This window comes from Panicum virgatum, unplaced genomic scaffold, assembly GCF_016808335.1.
Source record: "Panicum virgatum strain AP13 unplaced genomic scaffold, P.virgatum_v5 scaffold_1235, whole genome shotgun sequence".
NCBI classification, from domain to species: Eukaryota; Viridiplantae; Streptophyta; class Magnoliopsida; order Poales; family Poaceae; genus Panicum; species Panicum virgatum.
In genome coordinates, this window is record NW_024376265.1 from 82,501 (window position 1) to 98,608 (window position 16,108).

Below are 16,108 nucleotides of genomic sequence, written 5' to 3' on the forward strand. Positions count from 1 at the left end.
GTATAATATATGAAACATTTAAACAAGCTTGCAATGCACGTGGTTTATTGGGAAATGATCAAGAATGGTACAATGCTTTTGATGAGGCTGCTAGCTGGGCTACTTCATCTCAGTTGCGACAACTATTTGTTACTATGCTTTTATTTTGTGAGGCTATAAATGAATACGCTTTTTTTGAAAAAGTGTGGCGTCTTCTTTCAGACGATATACAATATCAATTCCGTGAAACAATAGGAAACCCAGCATTTTATTTGCCTGAAAAAGGCTTAAAAGATTTTTTTGCTTGACGATTTATCTGAACTCTTCTTGAAAAATGGGAGCAGAATAGAAGACTTTAATTTACCTAAGAAGATTGGATCATCTCATCGTAGCTCTGGTAATCGCCTTGTTGATGAAGAGCTTTCCTACAATACATCTGAGCTACTATTAGAATCTGAAACTTAAATGGCAATTCTAAATAACGAGCAGCTTGAAGCTTTTTACAGTATTACAGAGACAGTTTTAAATAATAAACCTGGTTTCTTCTTTGTATCTGGTTATGGTGGAACTGGGAAAACATATCTATGGAATGCAGTGATTTCTTATATTTGTGCGCACCAGCACATAGTTCTTACAATTGCTTCTTCCGGTGTTGCTTCTTTGCTCTTTCCTGGTGGTAGAACTGCTCATTCAAGATTTAAAATATCATGTGATTTAGAAGAGGGAGCTGTCTGCGATATTAAACGGGGTAGTATGCTTGCTGAATTAATAAAGAAAACATCTTTGGTTATCTGGGATGAAGCTCTAATGACCCATCGCATTGCTTTTGAGACTCTAGACAGAACTTTCCGTGACATTCTTTCAGTTCAAACTGAAGAACCAGTTAATATTCCTTTTGGGGGTAAGGTAGTTGTCCTAGGAGGTGGTCCACGGCAAATATTACCAGTGATTGAAAATGGTTTTCGGCAACAGATAGTTAATGCAGCTATAATTAATTTATCTCTCTGGTCCAATGTTCAAATCCTAACTCTAACAACAAATATGAGATTAAAATCACCCGGACTAAACAAGGAAGCAGCGAAAGAATTAGAAACGTTTAGTAAATGGATCCTTGATATTGGAGAGGGGAAGGTTCCTGCTTTTTCAAAGCAAGGAGAATCAGAAGCCACGTGGATAAAAATACCAGAAGACCTGATACTTAGGACTGATGGTGATAAAATTACATGTATTGTGAATAGCGTTTATAATGATTTGACGGAAAAATATATGGACGCATCTTATTTACGAGAACAAGCAATATTGACACCAACTAATGATATTGTTGATTTAGTCAACAATCACGTTGTATCTTTGATTCCTGGTGATGCAAAACAGTACTTAAGCTGTGATAGAATATCTAAAGCACCTGGTAGTCATGAATCCTTGGATATACTTTACCCTGTTGAATTTTTTAATTCTTTAAATGGCAACAATTTCCCAACACATGAGTTGATCCTCAAAAAAGGAGTACCTATTATGTTGCTGCGACATATAAAACAGTCTATTGGTCTGTGTAATGGTACACGACTCATTGTGACAGCTCTTGGGAATATGGTTATTGAGGCCGAAATTATGACTGGAACGCATATAGGACGTATAGTTTTGATACCTCGTATTAGCCAAATTCTTAAGAATACAAAATTACCTTTTACAATGGAAAGGAGGCAATTCCCTGTTAAAATATGCTATGCTATGACTATCAACAAGAGCCAGGGTCAGACTTTATCCTCTGTTAGTGTTTATCTTAAAAAACCTGTCTTCACTCATGGTCAACTCTATGTTGCTGTCTCTCGTGTCAATTCCAAAAAGGGGATGAAGATGCTAATAGAGGATGATGATGGAAATTGTACAGACACCACAAGAAATATTGTTTACTCCGAAATTTTTTCTAATATATAGCTACTACTGTAATTGAATGTATTCCTATAAATAACTAAAATATTATGTGAAAAGGTGATTACTCCTTTTGTGCTTTCCCTGCAGATGTATTTTTCCAATAAATTGTTTACTAAACACAAACTGTTTAAAATGTAGGACCACTATGTCTTTCAGCCAGCTCTCTACTTTAACTCCTAAAGATAAGCTGAAAACAATTTGTGTGAAAGTGTCAAGAAAATGGGAGTTCCGAGGGCTTAACGATGATGGACCTCTGCAGCATGTTGATCTAGTGCTTGTGGATGACCAGGTTGCGCAGCTGTACACTTCTAATTATTAATTTTGTACTATGCCATCATTTGACTTTTTAAACACAGTGATTTTATAGCACATATATTAATGGATTCTAACTATTTAAATTTTCCATTTTTCACTCAGGGTAATTCTATTTATGCTGAGATCCCAGCATCTGAGGCAGAAAGACACAGCTCAACTCTTGAAGAAGGGAAAATATATATTATGAGCAGATTCAGAGTTTGCAATGCCAAGAATTATTGCAAGTCTTTAATTACCAGGCCCTTACATGTTGGAGATTACATGTCACACTCAGATTAATTTAACACGTGAAACAGCAACATTTCCGGAGTATGTTTACTTCTTAACACCTTTTGATGAGATTCCAGGATATATTGGAGACAAGAAAAAATTTCATGGTAATCACCTTTACCATCTAAATCATAAGAATCAGCTAGAACAGTTGTCCAGGAATAATTCTATTTGTTTTATGTAGATGTACTTGGCTTCCTTGTTCAAATCAATGAACCAGAATGGGTTCATTTTGCTAACCAAGCAACGCCTGCATTGCGAAGGGACATTGTCATTAGAGATGACAAGTACAGTACAACAGCATTCCATATTTCACAATCATTTTGGATATATTTTTAATTTCCGAAATTCTCATGCTCACACAACATTTTTGCTCGTAATGCTCTTTTAATTGCTATTTGCTTTAATAGGCATGTGGAACTAAAAGTATCTATATGGGTTCGTCGTGTTAGAGATTTCTTGCCCACTGATATGGCAATAGAATCTAACAATAATCCCATTATTCTGCTTCTAACTGGATGTTTATTTTGTTCGTCGGAATGCACGGGTTTAGCTCCAGAAAAATCCAGATGTAGCACCTAATTTTCTTAACCATCAAATATCAATCTGAAGGGCATCTGCTAGCATATCCGCAATTTCAGTTGAGCGGGCGACCGCTCAGAACGAGCAGAGCAATCGATGTTAGGTGGGCCAAACTGCTCATTGGTGGACTTGGCCGTTGAGACCATTACCACGAGGCAACTCCGATTGTCTATGAATTGAACGTTTAATGTTTGTATGAATGTGTTTTGAATTGAATACTTATGAAAACTTTAGATTAATATTTGATATATGTGTTAAAATTTGTATGCAATGCATGCGTAAAATCTTTAATGTGAAAAATCTGTATAGGTGTCAAAATCTGTATCTAATATATGCGTGAAGAACCGTAAGAAAAAAAAAGGTGGAATGTTGCGGAATAGTTAATTTTCGGAGGCTAAAAAAGCCGTAGAAAATTAGCTAAAGTTATTTTCGGCGACAGTAAGTAGCCGCTGAAAATTAACAATTTAATTTTTGGCAGCCAGGCTTAGCCGCCGAAAATTAGTCAACTTAATTTTCGGCGGCCATAAGAAGCCACCGAAAATTATTCAATTTAATTTTCGGCGGCTTCAAAAATTAAATTGAATAATTTTCGGTGCTTTTTATGGTAGCAGAAAATTAATCTGTTTTCGGTGGCTATTTGTGGCCGCCAAAAATTAAACTATTTTCGGTGGTTTTTTTTAGGGCCGTCGAAAATTACCTATTTTTGGAAGTCTTATTTTCGGCATTTCTTTTGCGGGGGTCACAAACTGCCGAAAATAAAACCTATACCGCTGAAGATAGTTATTTTCAGCAGCAAAATCTTTATTTTCGACGGCTTTTGACCACCGAAAACTATCTTATTTCCTGCCGTCGCGCATCGGATGCTCGCCGCTTTACCGCTTCCCGTTCCGGCAGCATCATCCGTCAGGTCTGATGTGTCGACTACCTCGTGTCCCGTCGCCTCCAGCTTTCCACGCGGTGCTCGTGATGTCTGACCTGGTGGGGCCCAGCGTCGCGGAGGGGCGCGGGAGAGCTTCGGACATTGCATTTCCTGAGAAAAGTGGTACAATGGGTCGCAGCGTTGCTGTCCCGAGAAAAGCGCAGTTGGCGTGATGCGTCGAAGCGGTGTTGTCCTAGAACGCGCTACCATGCTGTAGCTGTAGCCAGTAGCTAACAGGCGCAGAAGGGAACGGTACAAAAAAAATAAAATAGCTGTACCACACTCGGTGCAGCAAGGAAGGAGCCAAAAAATAAAAAATTCGCATTGTGGCGCAGCAGGGAATAGTGGAAAAGATCAGACACTATAGGTCTACTCGAATATGGGCTGGCCAGGCCAGTGCGGTGCAAGGGCAGCATGTTTGGTTGTCTCTACTTTGGGTAGGGCCTGGCTGGCCAGATGCAAAAAGCGTCACGGGGCCTGGCTCACGAGATAAGGTAAAATCGGGTGTTTCCCGGCAGCCTGGCTCCGCGCGTGAAGTTGTAGGCACGCAGTTATCGAAACACACTGTTAGCATACATGAGCCGTCAGAGATGCATGCAATCAATCGGCTTCTTTATGCATGCATCAGAGTGGCCCCAGTCGCGAGCAGCAAGCACCGGGGTCCAGTCCAGACGTGTCTAGTCAAGTCGACGCTCTTTGGCCTCATCTCCACACAGAGAGGACGAGACCAAGCAGTGAAGGACAAGCTGCATCGCTTTTCTTGCGGAGGAGCAGCGGAGATGAAAGGAGCTGTCCGGTCCATCTCCTTTCACTACACAAACACATGCGCGGCCTGCGTTCTTCGGGTCTTCAGCACACAAATGGCGCACTGTTTGGCTCACTGTATGCAGACTGAACGAAATTTTACAGATTACAGAGCGACTATGCAGCAAATTAAAGGTGCACCACAGGATAGGACCGGGCCTCGTGTCTGCTGCTCACTCATAGCTCGTACCTTGCATTGATGCTTCTGACTTGTCTTTCTGGGACGAGTCAAGTCGACGCTGTACCCTGGCTTAAATATATTACAAACCTCCATTCCAAAATAGATAGCAATTTTGATTCTATTCAATATTTGATTGATTGTCTTTTCTATAGTTATTTACGTAAATAGTCACAGGTACGTCACACGCTTAAAGTACTCTCGCTAACAAAACTAATGATAGTTTCTCATTAGAAGTCTTATTTTCGGCATTTCTTTTGCGGCGGTCACAAACTGCCGAAAATAAAACCTATACCGCCGAAGATAGTTATTTTCAGCACCAAAATTTTTATTTTCGACGGCTTTTGACCACCGAAAACTACCTTATGTCCTGCCGTCGAACATCAGATGCTCGCCTACCATGCTGTAGCTAGTAGCTAAGAGCCCGTTTAGTTGCCAAAAATTTTCACCCAAAAATTTTTCACCTCCCCTTTGATCACATGTATGAAACACTAAGCAAATAAGATATCAGATCTTGTTGCACTAACTAAATAAATCAATGAGTCAATAATAACGACAACATAAACATATGTTAGGGTGTCAGTCTCGACGTCAAAAAAAAAAGTGGAGAATAGGGAACGAATAAATGCGTGCGCTCTCCTCTGGACCACGTTGTGCTGCTGCTCTTCTTTCTCGCACCCTTTCCAGACTTTTGGAGCAAGCGCCGCATACGATTTGACATGGTACAAGAAAGAGGTGTTGATGGGACGGAAGAGTAGAAGTGTTGATGGGACGGAAGAGAAGAAAAAAAAACTAAGGGGTGTGATGCGTAAGCAGGTGAAAGATGCAAAACACAACACCTCAACCGTAAGAGTGCTGACACTTTGTTTTATAAAATTCAAAATTCCAAATTTATCGTACGAAATCTTACATGCATGGAGTATTAAATTTAGACAAAATAAAAAACTAATTGCATAGTTGGCTTATAAATCATGAGACGAATCTAATGAGTCTAATTAGATCATGATTAGACACTAAATTACTATAGTAACTGCTACAGTAGCCGTGTGGCAATGATGAATTAATTAGTCTTAATAAATTCGTCTCGAAGTTTATGAACGAGTTCTGTAATTAGTTTATATTTAATACTAAATGTGAAAAAAATTCATTTCAAAAAGTTTACACATGTAACTAAACAAGCGTTGAGGTAATTGCTGCTCTTTCACATGATTTCACTCACTGATCTTTCAAAGTCAGACACGAAGGAAGACAGCAATACACTGCCCTCATCTTCATGCTCCAAAGACGATGTGCATGTAATTGCGTTAATGGTAAGTAATCAACTTGTAGTAAATATCTTTAATAAAATTTTGCCAAAACTTATAGCTAATGCAGTTGAGTCAGCTAACCTTAGAGCCTCATGGTTCGTGTTATACTTGCTGAGTACAAGTTGTGTACTCACACTTGCTTTCTCTTTTGGGTATATCCTACTGCTGCTCAATTCCCGGTGACGTGGAGGTGTTTACACAGAGCTTCCAGGACTTCGAAGACTTCTAGCCGGTCGTCTCCCAGTCGACATCCCTGTGGCGCCCTTTGAGAGTTCTGTACCTTTGTTTTATCGCTTCCACTGTATCAGATATGTTTTTGTCATTTATGTAATAAATAACATTCGTATTCATTTTATTATATCTTTTTACGTGACATATGTTGTGATATCTTGATGATTCTGTTATATATACGTGTGACTTGATCCTGACACGTATATGATTGCTCGGTTTATGTCCTTTATAAACCAGGTGTGACAGCTGCGGAATCATCCCTATGGACAAATCAACTCGGAGGCAACGAGCACGGCCAAGTAGGACTCGCAATCATATCTTCAAAACTAGTACCTGAAAATAGTACCATAAGCAAGGCTGAGTATCTAATACTCAGCAAGGCTTACCCGTCACCAGATTTACCTTAGTCCGATAACTAGACATGCAAGTCTTTTTGGTTGGAGGAGTTTGTTTTGCTGAAAAAGCGACTAGGGGTACGTCCTTGGTTTTCAGATTTTATCTTTCGAGTTCTAGTTGGTTTAACCATTCTAAGTTCGCACCTATTGCTAGACATGCATGGTTGAACAATACATTAAACATACATTCATCATTCTTTCCATCGGTTACACTTGTTACTCTATGTGATAGAAATTATTAAGTAGTCTTAAACCGTGAGAGGCGGACGATTCGAATCGGGTTTCTTAACCTGGCTAGGGAACCCAAACACACGCATGGGGAACGCCGTCGCCCACGCAACTTTTCCGCTTTCTTCCCAGAACGTGGATCCGGGGCACTCCCCTCGACTACAGAGTCCGACCACTCTGTACCCGCATGTTGCGCTCATCCTGGACTACGTACAAAAGAGAGTGCAAGGTCGTTCCACTCGCTAGTCCAATTAGATACTTAAGCTTACCGATTACCATATTTCTCGGCATGTGACTAGTACTTTCAAAAACTTAACCGCGACCTTAGCCAATTTCTCGCCATGTGACTAGTACTCGAAATGTGCCACACACCGCGACCTTAGCCAATTTCAACTATTTCGACGGGGGTATTACTTCTACACAACCCTGTCCGTGGTCCTTATATTTCAACAGTAAGTAAAGTCAGCCAACTCATATAATCTCCCGAGAGGCAGGAAACCACTTGACTTCTACCGTATCTAGTTAGCGGGACAACTAATCGAGAAAATGAACCGAGGAGCAATACATAGGTACCTAGGAGCATGGAACTACGGTTTCAATCGACTCCCCGGAACGTAAATGCATAGAAGAAATTATTACAACAGATATATATAATACATGAATGATATTATACGCGAAAATAATGGGAGATGCACTAGGGCTTTCCTTCTTGGGCACTATCAGAAATAGCCTTGGGATCTTCCAGACGTTGGTCCGGGTCTTGATTCAGTTCAGTTAGATTCAGAGCACTAACGTTCGCAACATTTCTCGTCAGCAGGAGTTAACTCGTAAACGCCATCCGATAATTTAACCGTTTCTATATGAATACAAGAAGTGTTTGTTACAAAAAGTATTCTTAATGAGTATAGCTTTCCTTCACCATAGAGTTGTAAACTAAACTTATTTGTTTAAGTGATGAGCTTCTTTTAACTAAATTTTACTGGGCAATCATTTATAGAGTTGTTTTAATTACATTTACTTTCATAAAGTGAACGGGTTAGGTTTCTCTTTTAAACTTTATTATTCATAAAGGTATTTGTTCTTTTTATTGCATGACCTAGAATTACTTTCTGGTGCTGCAAAAATTACACAATGTATAAAATATACTTGGGCATTCATGATACAAATTTCAGCCAAAAACAGTAAACATGGCAAGTATGGGGAAAAGATTAAACCTAGTCTGCTAAAATCAACCACAATTTATAGAGGATGTTTACGAAGGTTTATATAGCTAAAAATTTTACAGTGACTACTACAAATGATAGTATTCCTACTGTAATTTTTTCAGGATTTAACTCAGCATATATCAGCAGTAACAAAATTAACTAAATGGGCATATGCATAATTAAGTTAAATTCTACAGTGAGTTCCTTAGGGTTTATGTGTATCAAAATTTTACCATGTCTTAATCTACAACTAAACATGGTCCAGTAAAAATATCAGCATTTATTTCCATTTATAACTCCAGTATAACATTTATTCATTTAAATACATATATAAATATCCTAAATAGATTTTTATAAGAATACATGCTCAAACTTTTTGTACATCATCCTAACTAACCTAGTATGATTGCGTGTGATTTATAGGGACAAAAACATAATATAGCTACCAGGAGAAAATACACAAACTAAATAATGTGATAGCAAAAGTAATTCATTCCTCATGTTCTGTTCAAGATCTGGTTCCCAAAGTTTTCAGACATGAATATATACTCAATAAAAAGCTTTGGTATAAATTTCATGTTTTTCTATCTATTCTAACTATATTCCATAATTTATGACTATTAAGTAAGGATTTAAACACATAAATAGCTAAACAGTTATAGAAATACCCAAACTGGTGTAACGAAGTTCATTTACCAAGTTCAACTCCTAGAAAAAGTTTCACACATAGAAATATATTATAACTATCACAACAAAAATGTGAAGCTTCCTAGTAGATTTAAAAAAGTGAGATGTTTCATTTAGTTCCAATGATGCATTGGTGTTCAAATTTTTACCAGGCACTAGATCTAGCGAGAGGAACACTCTGGTCAAAAATCATTCAAAAACTCTAAGCCAAACTCCTATAACAATTATTCCTCATTTAAACTTGCATTTATCCTAGTGGAAAAACTATTCTGATTTAGCTAAAGTGACTTGAGAAAATTGTAGATTTTAGTTTAGAGAGTCCAACCCAAATCAGTTTGCATATTTACGATTTTTCTATGATTTTATACTGAATTTACAAGTTTACAGATTTTGAATCTAGGAGTTCATGTAACATTTGCAAACTAACCCCTGAAATCCCATTTTTAAATTACAATGTGGTCCCTGGGCTCGCCGGAGCCGAGCAGAGCATGCTCATCGGCGCTATTCCAGTGATGGTCGGCCTCAGCGGTGTGGGGTAGGTGGGGGAATGGGTAGTGGAGATCCGTGCGCACCTCTGGGCACTCGGAATCGAGGTCGGGGTGGCCGGAAAGGAGCTCGTCGGCGGTGAGGGGCGGAGCTTGGGCTCGGTGGTCGCCGGCGTGCGACACCCTAGGTGTTTAAAATATCAAACCAAGTCATGTAAACTCAATTACAAATTAAGTGGAGGGAAATTAATTATGAGAGGGTCACCATAATTAAATTTTAATCCAAATCCCAGGCTTAGTCCTGCATTTAAATGAATTAAATCCAAATTATTCATTTGGAAATCAATTTTAAATTGGATCTAAAATTTTTAAGTGGCTGAAATTGGTACATTAAGTGACATGTGCTCTATTAAGAATTCGGCCTTTTCCTTTTTAAATCGGCCTTAAATTTGAAGCCCTTTTTAGCAAAGTTGAAACTTTTAAATTAGTTTACAAAATAAAACTCAAATGAAAATGTGCATGAAACAAAAGTTGTAGATCTTGAAAAACTGAACAATTTTAGTATTTAAATATTTTTCATTTGAGTCCAATAAGAAGGAGAAAATTTTAGTTTATAGTGAGGTCCCTGGATTTTTGGAAATTGCGAAACCGCCCCCGATTCCTTCTCTGCCCGACGCTCGTACGCCGACGGTGAGCCCAAACCGCCTCGGGTTCGAGCAAAACCGCCCCGGTCTCGCCCCCTGGCCACTACAATAGGCCCACGAGCTCGCGCCACCTGCCCTGGACCACTTTACCAAGCGCACGCACCCCAGCGCGCTGCAGCGACGCCACCGCGCCACCACCTCGATGCCGCTGCGTCCCGATTCCGCCGGGCCGGTTCGGCCTTCCCTGGGAGCTGCAGCTGCTCCCCAGTAGAGCCCTCCCCCTCCTCAACCGCCTATAAGAAGAGGGGCACCCTTATCGCGCGCGCATTCCCTTTCTCCCTGCTCCGCCCACCATTAACGCCGGCGAGCTAGAGCTCGCCGTGGCCTGGTCACTCCTGCCACGCATTGCCTAAATAACCCCCTCCAACGCATTTCCCAACCTCTGTAGGAGCTCCCACGTTGGTCCACATCTCCCCCTCCCCACCGGAGTTCCCCCGCCGCAGAGCAACTCCGCCGTCGATCGCCGGACGCCATGGAGCCGCCTGCACGGCTGCGCATTGCCTACACCGACTGCACGTTCACCTTCCACGACGCTGGGTGGTGCTCAGGAACCCAAGAGTCGACCCCCAGCACCACCGGAGATCCCTCATCGGCGAGCACCGAACCCGAACCCCGCCCTTCACCGCCGACAAGCATCTTCCCGACCACCCCGAGCCCGATTTCGAATACCCAGAGGTGCGCACTGAGCTCCTCTACCCATTCCCCCACTCCTCACCTGCAGCCGAGGCCGGCCATCATCGGAACAACGCCGGCGAACCCCTCCCTGCTCTGCACTGGCAAGCCAGGGACCCCATTGCAAATCCAAAACTTGATTCCAGGGTCTGATCTGCAAAATTTACATGAACTATTAGATTCAAATCAGTGAACTTGTAAAATCTGTATAAAATCATAGAAAAATCCTAAAAATGTAAACTCAGTTGGGTTGAACTCTATGAACTAAAATCTACAACTTCTTCCATAGTCACCTTGGCTGAAACAGAATATTTTTAAACTAGGATAAATACAAGTTTAATTAAGAGTTATTTGTTCTAGGAGCTAGGCCTAGAGTTTTCCAGTGATTTTTGGCCATGATGCTCAACTTGCTAGATCTAGTGCCTTGTAAAAATTTGAGCACCAATGCATCTTGATAACTAGATGAAACTTTACACTTTTGGCAAATCTACTAGAAAGCTTCATATTTTAGTTGTGATGGAAATACTACCCCTCTGACCATGAAACTTTTTCTAGGATATAATCTTGGTAGAGAAACTTCATTACTCCAGTTTGGGAATTTTTGGGATTGTTTAACTAATTAATTGATTAAATCCTCATTAAATGACCCTAATTCATGGAAAATAGTTAGAACCACTAGAAAAATGTGAAATTTATAACCAAGCTTGTTCTTGTTCATACCTACAAAGTTCAGGAACCAGATCTTGAACATAACTTTAGAAATGGCTTACTCTTGCTCTCACATTGATTTAATTGTAGATTTCTTAATAATAATTAGAATATATTTTTGACCCTAAAAATCACACACAGTCTTACTATATGGATAAGAACCTTGTACAAAAATTTGGAGCATGAGGTTTGAACAAAATCTAGAGTGACTACTTATACATGTTATTAAATGAATAAATACTATTCTAGAGTTATACATGGAAATAAAATGCTTGCGACGACTCTGTTCCACGACACTCCGATAGCTGTACAGTCAGTCGCACTCCCCAGTGCACCACAGGCAGCACCTTCAGGGGGAGGAGCAGAGGTGTCCTTACTTCCTCAGTCCACACAGCCGGCAGCGTCAGCAGTGACTACTTTAGAGGCAGACACCACCTCAGCTGACCCGATGGCGACTTCGACGGACCCTCTGCCCGGCAGTGCCAGCACTCGAGCTTCTACCACAACTTCTAACACAGCGACACCACCAGTCAGCTCAGATCCTCCACTCCCGTCAGTTACAGAGGGCTCACCGTCAGACGACGACGACGACGACGACCCGGACCAGTTTGTGGCCGTGCCTCGCCAGCAGGGCCCCTAGACTAGCCATTTTGGTGCTTTGATGCCAAAGGGGGAGACTTAGGGGAGCTTGGGAGCTTAGGGGAGTCAGTCAGTCAGGAGGAGGGTAGAGCTAGAGAGAGCTCGTAGTTGCAGGACTTTGATGCTTTATATCTCATTTGATGTTAGTTCATGGATATGTTAACGTATGCTGTGTTTTGAGACATATCTATGAATTTCGTTCGAGCCGTTGAGCTTTTTGAGTTTTTTTCGAGTTAGCTTGTGTTTTTTGCGTTTACTTTCTCACTCTCTCATTAAAGATAATATTTGTGTTGTCATCAATCACCAAAAAGGGGAGATTGAAAGCATCTAGGCCCTCAAAGTATGTTTCGGTGATTAATGACAACCATTAATGTGACTAATGAGTTTGTGCAGCTTATAGAAATCGTATCACACATTGGATCATGCGGTTATGAAGACCCTTAATTTCCATCACTCAAAAAGGCGATCTAGGTATTGAATTTCACTTAAATCTCAAGACTAAGGATCTTTCTAGCCCTAAGTGTCATAAGGAGGAGAAGGACACTTAGGTTAGTATAGCTTTTATAGTTTTATAGAGATCGCACTATTAAGAGGGGTCTAAGCCAAGTAACTTGAGCATGTGACATGGTCTTTCAAAAATGGATGCACACTTTGGTCACTCAGGTTCTTAGAAGTTCAAACAAGTGGTATTCAACTCATATCTCAAGAATATTTGGATTTCATTCAAGACTCAAATCAGAAAAAGCAAAATCAAGAAAAAGTCTTATCATCGGTTTAACCGACGACATCAATTTTATATACGTCGGTTAAACACAGTTAATGGAGTCTGGACACAACATTCACCGGATTAACCGAAGTTGTTTGAAATTAACGTCGGTACAGTTGTCCAGAGAGTCAGTTTTTCAGGGGTTTTCAGGTTTATACTCACCGGTTAAACCAACGATGGATTTGAGTTAGCGTCGGTGCAGTTGTGCATAGAGTTGGTTTTTCAGTTGATCTGTGGACAACTACACTCGCCAGTTAAACCGATGATACGTCGGTTAAACTGCCCGAGTTGTAACGGCTAGTTTTTCAAATAGGCAGTTTACATTCAGCAGTTGAACCGACGATGACTTTTGGAGGGCCGTCGGATTAACCGGCGTTGCATACTGTTTCTGACAGCTTTTCTCAAACGGCTCTATTTGAGAATTCTGCCTATATATACCCCTCCAATGGGTCATTCTCATAACTCTTAACACTCTGAAGCATTCATACATCCATTCTATAGTTAAGAGCCACATTGAGCTTCAATTCTTACACATTGTTCAAGCAATCATCCAAGAAGCAAGACTAGTGACTTGAGTGAGGAAAAGCTTGTGTGCATCCGTTCTTAGTGACCGGTTCTTGCTCAAGTGAAGGCGAAGACTTGTTACTCTTGGTGATTGGCATCACCTAGGCGATCTTGGTGATCGGGGTATTTCTCGCGGAGCTTGCCAAGGATTGTGGGAGCCCGGAGAAGAAGATTGTACGTGGTTTGAGCTCCACCACACCGGGACGGCGAATGGAGACTCTTAGTGAGCACCCTCGTCTTGGTGAATTGGGAGGTGACAAGACTCTTAGCGAGTGTCACAACGTGGACTAGTGGTGTGTGCCAAAACATCGATACCACGGGAAAAAATCCGGTCGTCTCTTGTCCCCTACTTTACATTCAAGCACTTACAATTCTTGCAATTTATTTCATGTGCTTATCATTAGAGATCATAGCTTAGCTCTACCTAGCTTAGAATCAACCTAGACTTAGTCTTGTAGCTTTGGTAGAGTAGTTTAGCTAGACCGGTTGTGTGAATTGTGGCCTTCTAGTTTTGCATAGGCTAAGGTTTTTTTATACCGCTTTAGAAATTTTAATTAGGCCCAATTCACCCCCTCTCTTGTGCCATCGATCCTTTCAATTCCTGTGTAAGGGTCGCTAATTCGTTTTCTAACCTAGGGCTCAATCTATTGCATAAGATAAACCTAACACGTCCTACACATGCTAGTTAAGACTAAGGTTTATCTATGCTACTCTCTACTTACCCCTAAATACTTGCAACCTATAGCCAATCCTAATCAAACTAACTAGGAAAGTAAAGGCACGCAAAATAGAGTAAATGCGGAAACGTAATACGGTAAGTAAAGAGGTGAGGGAGAGAATATGCAAACTCCCGTGAAGACACCAAGACACACGATTTAACGTGGTTCGGTTAGGACACCAAAGTCCCTCCCTACGTCCACGGCCACTTGTCCAACACGAACAAGTGTGATACCGAGTCTCTTCGCTTGATCACCGTCTTGCGTTGGCCACCAAGGCTCCCGGCAAGCAAAGGCAAGTGCCATCAAGTCACCAAGATGAGGTCACCGCCACCGTCTTTCTCAAAGCATCACCACGGCACCGTCTTCACTATCGGAGCTTCTCCACCAAGGATGGGGTCTCCTTCCCCGCACAAATTGTCGTTGCCTCTCCACACCAAGTAGGAGGGTCACACGACGAGTACACAAGTTGCTTGCCGCAGCAAGACTTCTCTCAAGGGAGCTCTCGCAAGAACTAATCCCTATTACAAGCACTAAGCACTCTCACAAGTGTGCTTAAGTCTATATGATGTACAATGAAGCTCTATGGTGGTTGGAGATGATCTTTAGCTCTTGTATACTTCTCTTGTCTCCAGCAACCTCAAATGACCCGGCCTTGGGGGTATATATAGGCAGCACAAGCAAATATAGCTGTTGGAGAAAAGCTGCCAGAAAAGTGCTTAACGCCGGTTAATCCGACGCACCCCAAAAGCCATCGTCGGTTCAACCGGTGATACTAATCTGCCCGCTCAGAAACTAGACGTTACGTGTACGGGCAATCAACCGACGTAATCGACCGGTGTATGTAATATTAGCGTCGGTTTAACCGGTGAGTGCAACTGTCCTCTGATCCCTAAAAAACAAACTCTCTGGACAACTGCACCGACGCTCATTTTTCTTCATCACCGGTTCATCCGGTGTATAGACTTCGCCTCAGCTTCTGGGTTATTGCACCGACGTATTCAACTTTCCTAGTGTCGGTTTAACCGGTGATACTAAAACTCCCAGACGTGCTCCATGTCAATGCACCGACGTGTGTAATTTGCTTGGCGTCAGTTCAACCGGTGACTTGTTTTCTTTTAGGTTTCAGGGCGCTGCCATGAGACCCGCGAGGGGCGGTTCCCCCTCGACCCCCCGTAGGGGCGGCCCTTCGGGCCTAGCTATGCCTATCTTCTCTTTGTCATCACTTGAGCCTAAAAGCCTGAGAATAGTCATCTTAACAATCATATTAGTCCAAGTATTGTGTGTGTCATCAATCGCCAAAACATTATATTGAAATATGGCATGAGAGGCCATTTTCGTTACATCCTGTAATACATATCTGTTGTAATAATTTCTGATGCGCATTTAAGTTACTAGGAGTCATTTGAAACCATAGTTGCATGCCCTAGGTACCTATGTATTGCTACCCGAGTCCTTATCTCGTAGTAGTTGCCCCGCTAACTAGGTATGATAGAAGTCGAGTGGTTTCCTGCCTCTCGAGAGATTATATGAGTTAACTGACTTTAAATACCGTTGAAATATAAGGACCACAGATGGGGTTGTGTAGAAGTGATACCCTGTTGGAATAGTCAAAAATAGCTAAGGTCGCGGTGTGTGGCACATTTCGTTAAGTTTTTGAAAGTACTAGCCACATGCCGAGAAATATGGTAATCGATAAGCTTAAGTACCCGATTGGACCCGCGAGTGGAATGACCTTGCACTCTCTTTTGGATGAAGTCCAGGATGAGCGCAACATGCGGGTGCAGAGTGGTCGGACTCTGTAGTCGAGGGGAGTGCC